The sequence below is a fragment of the Curcuma longa genome, chromosome 15 (assembly GCF_044706935.1).
Source record: "Curcuma longa cultivar G26 ecotype Majalengka, Jawa Barat chromosome 15, ITB_CL_G26_1.1, whole genome shotgun sequence".
NCBI classification, from domain to species: Eukaryota; Viridiplantae; Streptophyta; class Magnoliopsida; order Zingiberales; family Zingiberaceae; genus Curcuma; species Curcuma longa.
The window spans coordinates 10,255,562-10,273,859 of NC_133875.1; the positions used below are offsets into that span (position 1 = coordinate 10,255,562).

Here is an 18,298-nt window from a genome sequence, read left to right on the forward strand (position 1 = left end):
GCACTTGTCCCCTTTCGGTAGCAAGTGTATCGAAAATACAAATATGAATCGTTTACAAAAGCTCGGTACAATAGAAATAATGAAAATAAGCTTTTACTAACTTTTGATCACGTAGTAGCTCCCCGGAAGTTGATCTCGGCGTTGCGGTGTGATTCGAAGTGATTTGGATCGCGTACGGCACCGACGTCGAAGAATAAGAGCTTGGGAGTCGCGAGGACGGAGTTTCGGGATGGAAAGAAGTGATTATTCGACTGTTGCTCACGGGTTTCTTTTATACTACACCTGAGTTGACTCAAATGCCTATCTGAGTCGACTCCAACTGACGTGGCAGATGAAGTTTTATCGCTTCCGCCCGTTATCCTCTCTGAGTCGACTCTAGTTGCCTCTTGAGTCGACTCCAGTCGCTGTGGCGTCAACTGCGATAAGTTTTGACTCTAAATCAGCCTGAGTTGACTCCAGTCGCTGTGGTGTCAACTGTGATAAGTTTTGACTCTGAATCAGCTTGAGTCGACTCAAAACCTTACCTAAGTCGACTCCAAGCCGAGTTGGTAGAAAATCAACGCGCTAACTTTTGGATTTCGGCTAACTTAGTTGGAGTCAACTCCAGCCATCATCTGAGTCGACTCCAGATCGAAAAATCAACTTTTCAACTTGGAGTTAGCTTTCGTTCGATTTTTCCTTCCTGCAAAGAATGTTAGTGAAATAAGTGTAACCCACATGGACTAGATCGTCTGCCTGGTAAACTAGCATATAATCCCTAGTCCTTCTCAGGTACTTCAAAATATGCTTTACCGCAGTCCAATGTCCCTGTCCTAGATTACTTTGATATCTGCTGACCATGCCCATGGCAAAGCAGATATCTGGTCTCGTACATAGCATGGCATACATGAGGCTTCCCACGGCAGAGGCGTAGGGAACTGTCTTCATCTCATCTATCTCCTTTGATGTTTTAAAATTTTATGGAATCGAGTCATGGATGTGGTCTAACCACACTACTCGATTTTTCATTAAATAACTATAATTCATGTGGGACAAGACCCACATCGTACTACGCCTTGAGTTAGCTTTGGCTAAATCGCCCAAGACGTAGTATGATCGGTAGGTAACAAATTACCGATTACATCTCTATGCAACTCTTGTTTATAGGATCAAGATCCACCGTTACAAAAAGACTTGAGTTAGCTTTGGCTAAATCGCCCAAGTCTTAGTGTAAAAGCGTTCTTGCCCTACCTTTCCAACCATTTGGAAAATGCCTATAGTTTTACTCAATCTAATTGAGGTAACTAGTTACACTCAATCTAATTGAGGTTACTCTTACCCGCGCTTTGATAGGCGGGACCAAGGTTGTCCCTCCGCACCCTACCAAGATAATATGCGTTGCTCTGCTTTGGCAGATTCAACAACATCATATGATCGAGGTAGTGATGGGTATCAAATCGTGGTAGGCATTATTAGAGTTGAATTGATTACGATCTAATCGAATCGGTGATTTGTATCTTATACGCATCGAAGGCTTTATCGACGAGCCTCTGTTTCTCCTCTCCTCGTTGACGCCGACGACGTCGAGCTCCAGCGCCGGTGCCGAATCGGGAAGGGAGAGCCGGCGATCAAAGGTGGAAGCGAGCGGAGCTTGAGTTCTCGCCGGAAAGGGCTTAGATCGGCGGTGGCAGCAGCTTGATTGGGGGGCGCGATCTGGAAGAAGAAAACCCATCGGTAAGTTCCGATTGAATAGGTTTTGGGTTTTCGTGGGTTTTGGAGGTTAATCTCTGTGGATTGATTCGAGTTCCTTCGATCTTGATTTGATTTCGTTTCCAGAATTCCTTGAGGTTGGATTTCGGCCGATCGGAGCTTAAGGAAGGTTCGGCTGCAAAGGGATCTAGGGTTTGGGGAGCTTAGATCTAAAGTCTCCTTTGGATCTTGATTGCTTTTTTTTTTCTCCCCTAGCTCATGGAAGTGGGTGTGATCTGTTCGGATTGAGGCATTCTTGGTTCGGGCGGCGGCGATCAACGCGAACAGAGAAGAGGTGGTGATCGGCGGGTCTGATATCGCTCGGTAAGTGGTGATTCTGAAATTCATGGTTGTGAATAGGTTTCTTTAAGGTTTTGGGTTGTGATTCTTAGATTGGATTGAACTCACAGCTTCGTTGGAATCCAATCGGTGGGTTGCGACAGTGACAAAAGAATTGAACAGAAGCTTGGATCTAGGGCTTGATTGAAGTGGATCTGAGGTAAGCCATTGTGGGGTTGATTCTGATTAGTTTCTTCTTCATAGTGTGATACTATTAATTGATCTCGGTTTAGTGAAGGGAGATTACTGTTGGTTAATTGTTGCTTAAGATGATTAAGTATTCTATAGTGATCTGTTCATGGGATTTAGCATGATGCTATTGATCAGTTAGAATGAAGTTGTATGATTGTAGAGATTGTGAAGCTGGTTAGTAATTGGGTTTGATCCATGTTAAAGATTCTATTAGAATTTTATTTGGATTACCAGGTGTTTCGATTAATTGAATTATGATTAAGTTGTGTTTAAACATGGGATTGGGTTAAGTTTAATTGAATGGGTGAAATTAAATTATAGAATTTAATTACTATAATTTAATATAGTATTGTGGTAATAAATGTTGTTTTGACATTTCTTGCAGAACCTTGATTGTGATTGGTCCTATTATACTTGGAGTATTGTATTTCTGGGGGTTCTAGCATTTACAGACTTCTGATCAGGTGGGTACCCTATACTTGGTCAATACAGGAATTCCTTTTCTGTACATGTATTGTTGCTTGTTTATCCATTCTGTTGATATCCATGCTTTTAGATAGTATCTAGTTGATACTCTTGATGATCCATGCTTGATACCTGTTGTTGACCTTTTGATGATCCTTGATATCATATTGATAATCTTGTTGTTGATCTGATACCATCATATGACTCTGTTTAGACTTATGTCTATTTCTGTTGACTCTGTTGAACATGCTGATTAACCTTAGCTATTACATGTTGGGATGATCACCATACATCCATGATAGTTGTAGTGTTGTTTGTTGGTGGATCTTACCTGCACCGTGTTGTGGTGCCATATAGGTAAGTTGTTGCACTACAGTTGGGTGCACCAGGACTGGCTACATTGCCCTCCTGCCACACTGCCCTCCCCACTTATCTTTAGTGGTCAGTTGTGGAGCTGCAGTATGTCATGTCTTGCCCCCCACTTCACTGAGCTCTGGGAGAGTGACTGGGGACGACGAGCGCGGACAGTGACGGATATTTTGATTGCGTTGATTGATGCATATACATGCATTGCTGGTAGGATTATTACATATCTTACTTTATTCATGTGCATTGTGGATTGTTGCATTTACTTGCTATGATTGTTGCACTTGTATGTCATTTCATACATGCTTGCATATACCTGATACCTATATCTGTTGCACAGTATCTTTCTGTTTCTTCTCAGTTGATATACCATGTTGAGTAGTTGATACCTATTACCCTGTTGATACTTGCTACCATGTATTTGATATCTTGTTTCCTCTATACATGTTTACTCAGACTTGTATATTCTTGTTGTTCTTTCTGCTTATCTTACATGCACTATTTCCTGTACCCACTGAGCATCTAATGCTCACTACCCAGACCCTGGGGTTACTTTGTTTTCTCCCCAGGTAGCAGATAGATTACTTGGAGCTTGGAGAGGTTGCCTGGTCGTATCCATCTCACTTTCAGGAGTTTATCTTCGGTATAGTTGTATTTTTTTTCGGATATGGTTTTGTATTTTCCGTTAGATTTGTGATGTGGACATGGACTGTGATGTGTTGGTTTTATACTTGTTATCGGACTTTTGACGCTCCGTTTAGTATGTGATATTTTTGTCGCATTTTGCTTATTCATGCATGTGTTCATTATTGTACGGCCGTGTGAGCCTTATATTGTGTATATGTGTGTATCTGTGTTGCTTGTTGGACGTGTCGTCCATATTCCGGCCGTATGTGGCCGTGTATACTTGTATGTATTTTAGGAAATTTTACAATAAAGTCCTCTTAATTCACATTGTAGATAACTTGGTGTCTGTGAGACACAGAAGACCATGATTATCAGTCCCTTGTGAATTATAAACTAAGGCTCACAACCAAGATGGCCTTGGACAACCCATCGGGAACGGTTGTAGTGTAATTCGGTGACTGTCTGTCTTGACTGTAGAATTACACTAGTGCACTTTGTGTGTATTGAGTAGGACCATTGAGGTTGTTCGATTTACTCTGACTTACAAATTGAACAAGACCTCTGTTATTATAGATTATGCACTCTTAATCCCGATGTAATAAATGGGCATCTATAGGTAGTGATTATTGCTTTGATTTACCAAAGGGTGAGATCTTTCCGTCAGATCAATTATTCTCGGTAAGTTGGGTGATGTTACTTTCTATACGGTGTGTCATTAATTATAGAAGGAATCCGTGTCCCAGTAGGGCTGATGATGTCCCCTTGGAGAGCTCATAAGGATTGTCAAGTCAAATCTTGCAAGTGGACTTGGTCCGGCTGACAATAAGGTTGAGTGGTACTATTCAAGGTCTTAGATGTCGATTATTGAGTTGTCAGTGAACTCAGATAATTGACGGACATACGATATCTTAAACACGGGGAGCAATGCATAAAATAATAAGAAGGAACCCATAATGTAATATGGGGATTGGATTGGTAGTGCAACAATGATCCTCTAGTGGAATGGATCGTTGTTGATGGATGTAGGTGTGTATTCGGGGTTGAATACGAGATCCGAAACCCATCAGAAGGCCAGATCTAATACCTCCTCGAGGTCCCCGCTGTAGCCTAAAGACATCTTCAAAAGGATGCAATCAACCGGATGAGATTAGTTCTCAGCCGTCGGATGAGATTTAATCTCGACCGTTGGATGAGATTAGTTCTCGACCGTAGGATGAGTTAATGGATGAGATCAACTTGTATCCGTGGGATTAGATCAAGTTGCATCCATTGGATCGAAATAAATAAAGAGGAATAGAAGAGAATAGATTAGAACCGTTGGATGAGATTAAGTCGTCTCCGATGGACGAGATCTCTCTGGTTCGGTTTTAATTCTCTTTGGAAGGAAGAACCGGTTCACGAGGTGAACCAGACAAGGTTCTTTGAACCACACGCCCAAGCAAGTCCATCAAGGTCATTGGATCGAAGAGATCAAGTTATATTAAAAGAGATTATATCGTAACCGTTAGATGAGATTAAGTTGCATCCGATGGATGAGATCTCTTCGGTTTAAGTTTTAATTCCTTTTAATATAGAATTAATTCATGGAAATTAATAATAATGGCCGACCACTTTAGATAAGGTTGGAAATAATTCTTTTAATTATTTCCGAAAAGATCTAACGGCTAAAAACTAAGCAAGCTAATCTAAGAGCCTAGATTTAAGATGTTTCTATAATTTGGAAATAATTCATGGAATTAATTCAAATTAAAATAATTTCTTAATGAGCAAGAAAGGATGCTTGGTCTTGGGCTTGAGGCTATAAAAGAGCAAAGGGGGTGGGCGGCAATAACACATAGAATTCAAGAAGGGAAACTCTACCGAAACGATTTTGGAAACCCTCCCCTTCTCCTTGGTGCCAGAATGTTGTTCTTTTTCAGAGAGCAGTAAAGAAGATGTCAGAATGTTGTTCTTTTTCTCTGCGACGTTGACCGCTCTTTTTATAAAATTCAGTGCACCAGTCGACTGCTCCTAGGTCCAGTCAACTGATGAGTTTCAACGGGAATTAAATATGCATTTAATTCGTCAGTTGTCACTACAACGGCAGTATATCAGTCGACTGTTCCATGGTCAGTCGACTGGTCCCAGTCGACTGTCAACTCGATTGATTTTTCTGTGCTTGTCTGTGTGTGCTCCGGATCAACCCCAATCGACTGCTGGCAAGGCCAGTCGACTACCAGAGCTGAAAACTTCCCTTTTCAGCTTCTCTTCACCCCTTAACCTTGATGCAAGCCTTCAAACGTCTTCCATAAGCCTCGTGCTCTTCCTTGCACTAGCTTAAGACATTTCCCTCGACTTCATCGTGCTAAGACATCCTTGCCAAGAGGCCTCGCCTTCGGGACTTCACCTTTGCCAAGAGGCTGCGCCTCCGGGACTTCATCCTTGCCAAGAGGCCTCGCCTCCGGGACTTCACCAATTGTCAGGTCTCCACTCCTGGGCTTTCTTGTGGACTCAAACCACACATGTTAGATAACAACACATTGCCTAACTTAAGCTGATTTTAGCCAAACATTAAAATCCAATCACTTGGGGCACGATTGCACCAACAATCATTAGCCTTTACATCAACTTGATATCAAGAATGCTTTTCTTCATGGTGATCTTCAAGAGGAGGTATATATAGAGCAACCTTCTGATTTCGTTGCTCAGGGGGAGATGGTGCGAGTTTGCCATCTTTGAAAAACTTTGTATTGTTTGAAACAAAGTTTTCGTGCTTTGTTTGGAAAATTTAGTCAGGTTGTTGAAAAGTTTGGTATGAAGAAAAGTAAGTCTGATCTGTTCTACAAGCAGCCAGGAGCTGGTGTTATTCTGTTAGTTGTGTATGTGGATGATATTGTGATTATTGGTAGTGATACTACAAGAATTTTATCTCTCAAATCTTTCATTCTCACTCAGTTTCACACAAAAGATTTAGGGGTGCTAAAGTATTTCTCAGGTGTTGAAATTATAAGGAGTAAAAATGATATATTTCTATCTTAGAGAAAATATGTTCTCAACTTAGTAACTGAGATGAAAAAGTTAGGGGCAAAACCTTATAGTACTCTAATAACTCAAAACGTGGATCATACAACAGATGGAGAATTATTTAAACATCCAGAGAGATATCGAAGGTTGGTTGGGAAGTTGAATTATCTTACCTTGAGTCGTCCAGATATTGCATATTCGACTAGTGTTGTTAGTCAGTATATGTCATCTCCAACGGTTCATCATTAGGCAGCATTAGAGCAAATTTTGTATTACTTGAAAAGCGTACCCAGATGAGGTATTGTATATAAAGATCATGGGCACACTCATATCGAATGCTTTCCAAATGCAGATTGGGCAGGTTCTAAAATGGATAGGAGGTCTACTTCAGGTTATTGTATTTTCGTTGGAGGAAATTTAGTATCATAGAAGAGTAAAAAGCAAAAGGTTGTGTCGTGATCCATTGCAGAATCAGAATATAAGGCTATGACACAGTTTGTATGAAATAATGTGGATATATCAACTGTTGACTGAAGTAGAACTCAAAATTTTAATATCAGCATAATTATGATGTGATAATCCAGCTGCTATTCACATTGCATCGAATCTCGTGTTCCATGAGCGGACTAAGCATATTAAAATTGATTGTCATTTTGTTCGTAAGAAAATTCAACAAGGCTTAATCACTATAGGATATGTAAAAACTAGAAAACAATTAGGAGATATCTTCACAAAAGCTTTAAATGGAATCCGAGTTGATTATCTTTGTAACAAGTTGGGTATGATCAATATCTATGCTCCAATTTGAGGGGGAGTATTAGGTATAAATATTTATTATTTTTTATAAATATTTTTTCTAAAATAGGCCCCAAGTTCTAACTTATAAATAGGACCTTATATCTTGTAATTGGAATAAGAATTCTTTTGTTATTTTGTTAATACAAATAATTATTAATTGACTGCATTTCTATTCTAGTAGTTACATGAAACATTTGATAGTTGTGCATAGTCTTAGTGAATACTTACATAACAAGGTTATTTAACAAAACAAAAAGAGTTAAATAATGAAAAAGTAGGTCAACGTACTTTACTTTCATGATCTCAAAAATTATCTTCATGATCATGTAATGCCCACAACATCATCTAAATAGGCTTGTGTATTATTGTGGTAAACAAAGACAATCCATAAAAAATCTAAATAAAATAGACAGCACATCTAGACAACCCCATAGGTGCAGTAGAAGAACTCCACAAACAATGAGGCAATTACTTTTGATTGCAAGTATATAGCAAAAACACGTACTTTTTCGAAGTAAATACCAAGTGCACAAAGGAAAGAACATGTTAGAAACTTTACCCAAAGAACCAAGGTTACAAAACACCTTTGCATGCCATTTGAAACCTTAGACTGAAAAATAAATACAAATAAGCATGTGCCATTATCTAATGAAAAAAATCACCCAAACTTGCCAAAAGCTCAAAATTAAAGTTGGATGCATCATGAAAAAACCCATCAACTGAACTAACCAAAAGCACAAAAGTCAAGTGTAAGATTTTTCCTTTTTTTTTTTTTGCAACTAAACAAGTAGTGTGAGTCCATCCATCCTTGGCTACAATATGAGTTTTAATGGAAAAAAATACATCTATAAGCAAAATGACCAACAAATAAAGCTAATAATAAAATGTAATTAAGGATATCTATCATGAGCAATAGATATCATACTGTAATGGATAAGATCCCAAGAAAATTAATTTTAGCACAAGTTTTACATAATTTATTTCTATTTCTTTATGAATTTATAATTATCCTCAAAGAATTACTGAGAATTGAAGACAATCAATCTCAATCATAAACTAAAGCATTTCTATTTCTTCCCAAACATTTATCACAATATCTTATTAAAAAACAATTAATGTATATATAAGCAAAGATACATAGCTTGGTCAACAAATGGATGGAAAAATTAGAAGCAAGAAAAGATCATGTGCATGATTTGTAGAAATAGAAAGAGAAAAAAAATCATTGTTAACATGAATAACATGTCAGTGCAACCTTTTCAATGCTATTAAAAGGTTGAGGTCAATAAATCAAATGATAGAAAAAAATATACTTAATAATTAGAATCAAAGTAAGCAAAATGCCTAGAACGATGCAAATATATAGAGTATCTCCAATTTAATATGCAATTAGAATCAAAACAAAATAAATAAATGAAGTAAATAAGGATTCATCATGTATTAAATCCATTATAAAAGTATTTACTAAATGGTTTTGAAACAAAAGGAAAAAAGTTAACCCAGGAGATGTAAAAGATTAAACTTTCACATTACCTCTTCAATTCATCTTTAGACTCCCTTGAAAATCCTTCCTAGTGCATCTGATCAAAGAAGAAGCTTTGTTAGAGGATTAAGCAAAGGAACTTTAGAATTCAAAGCATAAAAGACAAAGGAATAATAGGTAAATTTAACAATAATGATTGAGGGGGACGACCACTTACCACGCCCTAGAAAGAAGGCAGTCCAAGCTCACTCTGGGGATGCTCTTTTCTTTTAATGATCGCAACATCCAATTTTTATCCATATCTACTTGGCCATGAATCCGACACAAGTGCTTCAGACTATTATTAATGATGGTTCTAGATTCACAAGAACAAATTGATTGAAACATCTAAAACATTAAATAATATTTAACAATGCTAAAAATTTTGATTGTGGTAGTTAGAAAACTGCATTAATGATCAATACATTTGTCAATTGAACAATGGAATGTATTTTAATTTCTCTAGTTAAGTCATTGACCACGATTAAATGCATTATATAACACATTTCATTACAATTTCTGAATTCAACTACAACTTTGTACGGTGTGAAGTTAAACCACAAAAGATGTTACAAGAAAATAAATAATCTTTGCTTCCTTATCTGACCTTAACTACCACTACACTATTGGGACAAAATAATTACATCTCCTCCAAGAAAGGTTGTAGTTGTATATAGTTTATCTCCGGACATTATATTTCTTTTTATCTTTGATGTTGTATATATGAAAACAAAACCGAGGTATGATTTAATAAAAAAAGTAATGATATGCTTGATTCATAGAATAGAAAATACGAAGACTAACATATCTATTCCTACGAAAAAGAATAGGCAAGGAATACATGTAGAATTAACCATTCCTTTATTTGGTTAGAATATAAAAGATAAGAAAATAGATTTTTAAAATAAAAATATTATCGTAAATAATTCTAACATGTCTTACACATACAATTCAATTCAATCGGGTGAGATTAATCGTCGACCACAAGACCATAAGCACCACCAACCCAGATTAACAAAACTACAATCACGACAAATTTCTAAAATTGAGAATAGCATAAATCTCATAATTATGTTGAGCAGAGTTTTTAATTATTTTGTTTACCAATCACATACCTCCTTTCTAACTGATTCAATTTATTTAATAATGTAATATATATTATTTATCTTTGATCATATTCTTGCAATCTTAACCTAGATCTCTCATCTATCGATTGTAAGGCTATATCCATTATTATTTATAATGTTTGTCATTGATGTGAACCCATGAAAGAAAAATCTCAAGAATGCATAATAAATTGAAGAAAGAAAGAAGGAAAGTCTAAATCGATAAGAAAGATGAATAGAACCTCGATTCAATACTTAGGAAAATCAAACCTTGGTATAGAGGAAAAGGAAAGATGCCTGAACCTTGGGATGGAGGCTGATAAGTCCTTGAACACCACAAGAGGATGCCTTGATATGTCACATCCTGAGAGATGACTGTCTGAAAAATTTCGACAGTATCTCCATTGTAACAATTCAACTTTCCCTGATACATAAGGCCAACACGGCCGACCTACAATACAATACATAACCATATGAAATGTGGCCCACTCGGCCACTCATCAATCCAAACACATGCATAACCACATAACAACACTTGTAACTCGAAAAGCATCACAACGATAAACTCTACAAGTCTACGAAAACATAAACAACGCAGTGGAATCATAACAATGATAACATCCACAAACATAAATTCAAACTACAGATACACATATAAATCTGAAACCAACAATCCAATACAGTCTAAAAACTATACGAAGTAAAAACAACAAAACATTCCTGCTGTGACATGATGGGGCAGACTGACAGAACTCCAAGCTTCAAACAACGTCCTTATTTGCTACATGGGGAGAAAGAAAAGAAAACCCCAGGGCCTGGGTGGTGAGTATAAAATACTCAGTGGATACTAGCATGGAAGTGCACAACATATACATATATGGAATCAACAAGATATATAGTCTCCATACGATACATAATGAACAAGGTCAATATATTACATACAAATAACAGGTAACCATAAGTGCAACAACCACAATCATATGACAACAAGTGCAACAACCACAATAATATGTAACAAGTGCAACAACCATAATAATATGTAACAAGTGCAACAACCACGATCATATAACAAGTGCATCAACCATCAATGCAGAAAATAACTACCAACAAATGCATGCACATGTGTTATGCATGGTCACTATCTGCACTCGTCATCCCCAGACACCCACCCAGTACAGCGAACTGGAGTGCATGACAGGACAACTGCATACATTCCAATGACAAACCACTACTAATCAAGTGGGGAGCGAGCAAGATATCACATGAGGGCTATCTAGCCAGTCTTGATTGCACCCAACATAGTACGACAAATGCTCTCACCCCTTTACCACTACAACACAGTGTCAAGTGAGTGCCAACAACAACAACAACAATGATCTATAACTACTTCTATCATGCATATATCATGATGCTCAATTCAACAAGTGAGGTCTACATCTAATTAGGCAAAATCAACATCAACTAGAATAAGTCATTACTCACAAATCAATAATAAAATGCAACTGTATAGAAGCAATCAGAAGATCATATCAAGATCAATCAACAAAGTATCAAGCAACGAATGAAATAAGGATGACAAAGGGATAATTAACAATGGAAAATAATCATGCATTATGAATAAGACCTATGTTGACCAAACACAGGAGTACCCACCTGGTATGACTAATACCGATACAAGAACCCCTCAAAAAATACTTCTCGTATGTAACAAGATCAACAATAAAGGTCCTGCAATTATAATAACAACATCCACTAAATCCTAGAATATATTTTATATTCTTCAACAAATCAAAACCCTAACGGAAACTAGGGTTAACCTTAACCAAATCTAATTACACAACTCGGTCGGTTTAACCCAACTAAGTCCAACTAACACCACTCAACCAGATCAACCCAACCAATTTGACCCAACTAGATTTAGAGCTACCGTAACACAACCATAATCAGTAACTAATCAACAAATTCCAACAGATTCTTAACCATCTAACTAAACTAATTAAATAGAGCAGATTAATCCCAACATTATCGAAATCTTAATCAACAAATCAATCTATAATCAGATTTACTTAACCAACCTACAACCAACAGATCCTTCTGGAATCAGCCTGAAACAAAGTAAATCTCAATCCTCAACATCCCAAAACAACTTAACAAAACAAATCCAAATGGAACAGACACTCCCAATAGATCAAGAATTTCAACATCAACACCGATCTACAAATCCCTTACTGGAACAGAGGTAATTGGATTCAAGAAGAAGATCCTCAACTTAGATTTAACCCTAATCGAGGTCTGATTCCACGCTCAATTGAAAATAGAGGAATCGCACCTTCACCGATCTAATCAAATTCTAGCAAGACCGATCAATCCACAACAATCACAAATAAAGACCAAACCATGGACCAAGACACTTACCTCAGATCGAATCTGATGCCTTGCCCTAAAACAACTCCCATTCCTCTTCTCGAAGTCATCACTCAGTCCCTAGTTGCCTCCACCTTTTCTTGATGCCGTTCCAAACTAGCCCGATGATGCTCAACCTCTTGTCGGCTTTGATCTAGCTCAGCTTTAATGGCCTCTATCTCCGGGTTTGGTTGTGATTCTTGAGCTCCTAGTTCATCCACACGTCTTTGCATCACCTGAAAGTGCCTATGTAGATGCAATAGCCAGTTGTGGATCTCTAGGTGCTCTGACCATATTTGTGAAAAAAAGGAAGAAGTTAGTTTAGTACGGGCCGAAGTAAGATTCAGAGGAGAGGGAAATACCTTCAACATCCAATGGTTCAGCTGGTGGATGAGCTCTAGTATGTCCATATGGTTCAGCTAGTGGATGAGCTCTAGTATGTCCATATTCTTCTTGAAGGCATTTGGTCCCCTTATCACTCGGATGCGCGCCATCAAGTTACATTTTTTGCCCCTGCAGCATCTGTGCTGCCGCTCAACCTCAACTCCGTAGGATATCTCATACCACCTAAGCTTGAAGGATCGACCGAGGGGGCTTGAAAGGCTATTGGGAACCGACTGTTCCAGTAAATCTGTCAGAAGGGCCTTGGTCGGGGACGCTGACCCTTAGGACTTCTGGTTGAACTTCTGGCTAGGCCTTTGTTTCTTGCCTATCAACCGCCGAGCCACCAGTTCGACCTTAGTGGTGACCTTATTGGTGAGCTCTTTGGTGATTTTGATCTTAGCTGTTGGCTCACTGGGTGTTGGTGGGGCAGCCATCTGCACTTTCTTCCTGGCTTTCTCCCCTGGGGATGTGGAGGGAGGTTGGTTGCTCTTCTTCTCAGGTCTCGAGCTTAGAGGAGGAGCAAGTGCCCCTTCGGTTAAGGGTGCCATAGTTGAGTTGGCCTCCGAGGGCCCTTCTGGATTGTTGGGTCCTTCCTCGGGAGCTCAAGTCGGTTCTGTGCATGAAGGAGCACCCACATTTCCTACCTTTGTGGGGGCCTCCTCGAACGCTGCTAATGTCACTAAGGCCTCGAAGGCCATTTGGTTCAACTTCAAGTACTTGTTGACCGAGATGCCCATCAATACATTCGCTGCATGGGAAAAGCATGACTTAAGTTAGTAATTATAGAAGTAAACAAAAACACATGACTTACTGAGTGGCTGAGGTAGATCGATGTCGATTGGATTGAGTCACCCTCGATAAAGCAGACCCTCCTCGCCGATCAATTTGTTGACATTGAATATAAGATCCCTCAATAGTTCGGTTACTTCTATATATGCTTTCTCTTTCTTATATGGTCCTAAGGGAGGAGGACTTGATAGCTTAGGCTGTCACTTAGTCAAGAAATTCAAAGGAGTTGGGGGCGTAATGAAGAAGAACCGAGGCTTTTAGCCCTTGTGCAAGGTCGAATATTTATCAAGAAGTTACAGTCTAGCCTCGCGTTAAAGTAGAACACGCCTTATTCCATCCTCTTCGGGTAAAAGAAGAAGTGGAAGAAGATGGAGTTGAGCAGGATTTGATATGCTTGGAAGACTAGGGCCACTCCATAGAGGTGTCGGAATGTATTAGGCGCAAGTTGGGTTGGGGGATGTGGAAATATGTGAAAATGTCTTGAAAGAAGTCGGGAATAAGGAAACAGAGACCCCCGACTAGTTGGCCATGGAAGAAAGTGATGAACCCTAGCGGGGGAGTGTGAGGCCGCTAGTCGAGGTGTGGGATTCTAATCCTATGGATCTCTAGTACTCCATACAATCTCCTAAGTTCCTCCCTCAATTCTCAGGTGAAGGTAGACTAGAGGGACCCATACCAAGGGGCGGAGGGTTTTGTTGGGTCCATTCCTACTGTTCTTAAGGCTGGGGAAAAGAAAGATGAAGAAAGGAAGGAAACTTATGGGCTACAGATGACGATGAGGGTGTAGATGTAGGTCGTCAGAGAAGGAAAGGTAGAAGAAGGAAGCAGGAGCAAGGAAGCGGGAGTAAGGAGGGCCGAAGGTGATGGGAGTGTCGCGCGTCCATCTCCAGCCCTAATATATCCATGGACTCATTTGTCCAAGCTATCCGATCTGATAGGGGAAAAAGGTGGGATATGCTGTGAGTTGTCCGATTTGGTTCACCGTCCCATTAGATCTCGATAATGATGGCAATTCAGTTGTCGCATTGGATGCCTCGCCCTTATTAATGTGCCTCAAGAATGATGTGAGCAGATAAGGCATGCGTGGGACTGTGCACGCCCCTCAGTTCAAGGACGCATGCGATCGGATACAATCTTTCATGTGGATCTGATCTGCTGATCCATCGCCGACTTTCTTGACTCACGTCTGACTTGAGCTCTTGCTGAAGAACTGGTCTAGTCAGTCTGACTCATGCCTCCTTCGACTAGACTTGTGGGGAGACTCCTGTTATGGATGGGTATACCTTGGTCAAGAAAGTCAAGATCTGGTTCCATTGGAGGTGATATGTTAGATGCAACGCTTGACCTCATGTCTGACTAACTCAGCTCAACACCCGACTCCGAGACCAGCTAATGATGCAACCTACTCAACTAGGAGCCTGCCCAAGCTTTCTGCCATGGCTCCATGGGCAAGCTCTAGGCTCTGAGCTCCGAGCTCAGTGCCCTACTCGACTCGACTCCGAGATCGATCGACTCCGTAACCTACTCGGTGCCCAACTAGCTAGGCTCCTGATTCACTCCTTGGTCTCCCAAATAGAAGCCGACTTTTCGATCGACTCCGGCTCCATGATCGACCGACCTCCTACTTGACTCACTAATCGGACGACACTGTGCCCGACTGGCTTCACTCCTTCTTGACTCTGCGGTCTTCAGGACAGAGGTCGACTCTTCTGTCAACTTAGTTCTGCCGAGTCAACACTTCCATTTAACAAGCCTCACTCCATCATTCATATGGTCAGACCGCCGCCTAAGTGGCATACATAGAACAATAAAATACTCATCACCTACTCCATTAATACACCATGATTGATACAACATGATTGATACAACATGGGCGATGAGACCCTTAACTACTGTAGTGATGAGATATTTTTCTTACTGTCGGTGGGATGTTTCCTCTAATGACTCCATATATTGACCCTGTTTCTCATAGACGTAGGTGCACACTCATAGAGACTCGCAATCCAATATTTCTCTACTTCTTACTATAGGTGCAAAACCTTCTTTTATCAGGTCATGGATCCTGCGTGACTCCATCAACATATAGGCCAGGCATCCGGTGACTCATTGATAGACGATCTCAAACGGGAATAGTTGGTATAATGATTCTCTCAAGTGATCAAATCTAGCTTAGTTATTTTGATATATTTAATAAACAAAATATTATGTTAGATTTATTTTATATTTCTAATATGTATATCAAGTATTGTACGTGTAAAGCTCATATAACTCGTGACTCAATGTGATCTGTTCTAGCTAATTCGCCGTAGATGGTTTGAACGCCGATTCAGAACTGCTGACATGCACGTTCCTCGAAAAGAATCGCCCGAAGAGATGAGAGGACCTGAAAAACACTCAGAAAGAGAGTTAGAATGGCGTCGGGGGTCCCGACAAACTACTCCGACGCCCAAGCTATGGTTCGACATAAGGAAGGAGTTTTATGACTTGAGGAAATTAGGGTAGATATGTGTGCGTACCTTTACCCATGGGCATGGGTTACCTTTTTATAGTAGTTGATCTTCAAAATATTAAGATATGTTTAGAAATATTCTAAGATATCCGTTCCAGTTTTTTAGGAAGATTTTGAAATATTTGTTTAATAAATATTTTGAGATATTTTCCTTATTCTTTGGGTGAACCGGATTTAAGATTTCTTAATCTTAAAATGAACTAGTCTTATGATTTTATTCTTGATGAGGTGTCATTATCCTACCAGATCATAAGCCCCCCGAACTAGTCTAGTTGAAGGAGGCATAGTCCGACTGACTAGACTATCCTGAGTTATCGTCGAGATACCTTGATGAGGTGTCATAAGGCAAAGTCATCGAGCGCGGAGCTCGGAGTTCTAGGCCTATCGTAAGGCAAAGTTGTTGAGCGTGGAGCTTAGAGTTTCGGCTTGTCATAAGGCGAAGTCATCGAGCGTAGAGCTCGAAAATCTGGCCTGTCGTAAGGCGAAATTATCAAGCACAGAATTTGAAATTTTGACCTGTCGTAAGGCGAAGTCATCGAGCTTGGAGCTCGATATCGAGCGTAGAGCTCAAAAGTCTAGCCTGTCGTAAGGCGAAGTCATCGAGCTCGAAGCTCGGTATCGAGCGCAAAGCTCAGAAATTCGATCTGTCATAAGGTCGAAGTCATCGAGCTCGGAGCTCAGAGCTCAGAAATCTGGCCTGTCATAAGGCAAAGTCATCGAGCTTGGAGCTTGGCATCGAGCGCAGAGCTCAAAAATCTAGCTTGTCGTAAGACAAAGTCATCGAGCTCGGAGCTCGACATTGAGCGTAGAGCTTGGAAATTTGAGTCTGTCGTAAGGCGAAGTCATCGATCTGTGAGCTCAGTATAAAGTCATCAAACTGTGAGCTCAGAATGAGCTGTGAGTTCGGAAGCTCCTGGCCAGTCGTAAGGCAAAGTCATTGAGCTGTGAGCTCGGAACAAAGTCATCGAGCTGTGAGCTCAGAATAAAATCATCGAACTATGAGCTCAGAATGAGATGTGATTTCGGAAGCTCCTGACCTATTGTAAGGTAAAGTCATCGAGCTGTGAGCTTAGAACAAAGTCATCAAGCTATGAGCTCAAAATAAAGTCATCGAACTGTGAGCTCGAAATAAGTTGTGAGTTTGGAAGCTCCTGGCCTGTCGTAAGACAAAGTCATCGAGCTGTGAGCTCGGAATAAAGTCATCAAACTGTGTGAGCTCGGAACGAGCTGTGAGTTTAGAAGCTCCTAGCCTGTCGTAAGGCAAAGTTATCGAACTGTGAGCCCAGAATGAGCTGTGAGTTCTGAATAAAGTCATCGAATTGTGAGCTCAGAACGAGCTGTGAGTTCGAAAGCTACTGGCCTAAGGTAAAGTTATCGAACTGTGAGCTTGGAATGAGCTATGAGTCCTGAATAAAGTCATCGAACTGTGAGCATAGAATGAGCTGTGAGTTTGAAAGCTCCTGGCCTGTTGTAAGGCAAAGTCATCGAATTATGAGCTCAAAACGAGCTGTGAGTTTTGAATAAAGTCATCAAACTGTGAGCTCGGAACGAATTGTGAGTTCGGAAGCTTTTGGTTGTTGGGACCGTTGCGTTTGCTAGAGGGGGGGTGAATAGCAACTTTTGCTCTTACCTACAATATTGTTAGTGGAAGCACAAGACAAAAATAAAATAAAGATCAAGCAATGTTAACCCCTTCGATTTACTTGGTATCCACCTCCTCGAGATGACTAATCCAAGGATACACGCACACCACCAGAACGTTCCACTATGAACTTTCTCCTTCTCAAAGCAACTTTGAAGGTGGAGAAACCTTTATACTGGATCTCTTCTTCTTACAGATGAATAGAGAAGATTGAAGGAAGAGTATGAGAGTTTTACAGAACTTGAAGATCTTACAATAATGAGAAAATGAGAATTGTCGCATCTCTAATCTTCAGTCTGTCTTTTTATATTTTTGCGATGCCAGTCGACTGTCCCAAGGACTAGTCGACTGGTGGACTTCAATGGCTACTGTAGATTGAGTTATTTCTTCAGCTGTTAGTCTAACGTTCAAATATCAGTCGACTA

The 18,298-nt window shown here is 39.9% G+C and overlaps 1 long non-coding RNA gene across 1 annotated transcript; it reads left to right on the forward strand.

Moving 5' to 3' along the window:
* The first annotated feature begins 1,931 nt into the window (after positions 1-1,931).
* LOC141845760 (uncharacterized) lies at positions 1,932-3,899 on the forward strand. The gene is made up of 3 exons (XR_012603285.1): positions 1,932-2,227; positions 2,645-2,723; positions 3,660-3,899. It is a non-coding gene; the product is annotated as an uncharacterized LOC141845760 (long non-coding RNA).
* Positions 3,900-18,298: the final 14,399 nt, after the last annotated feature.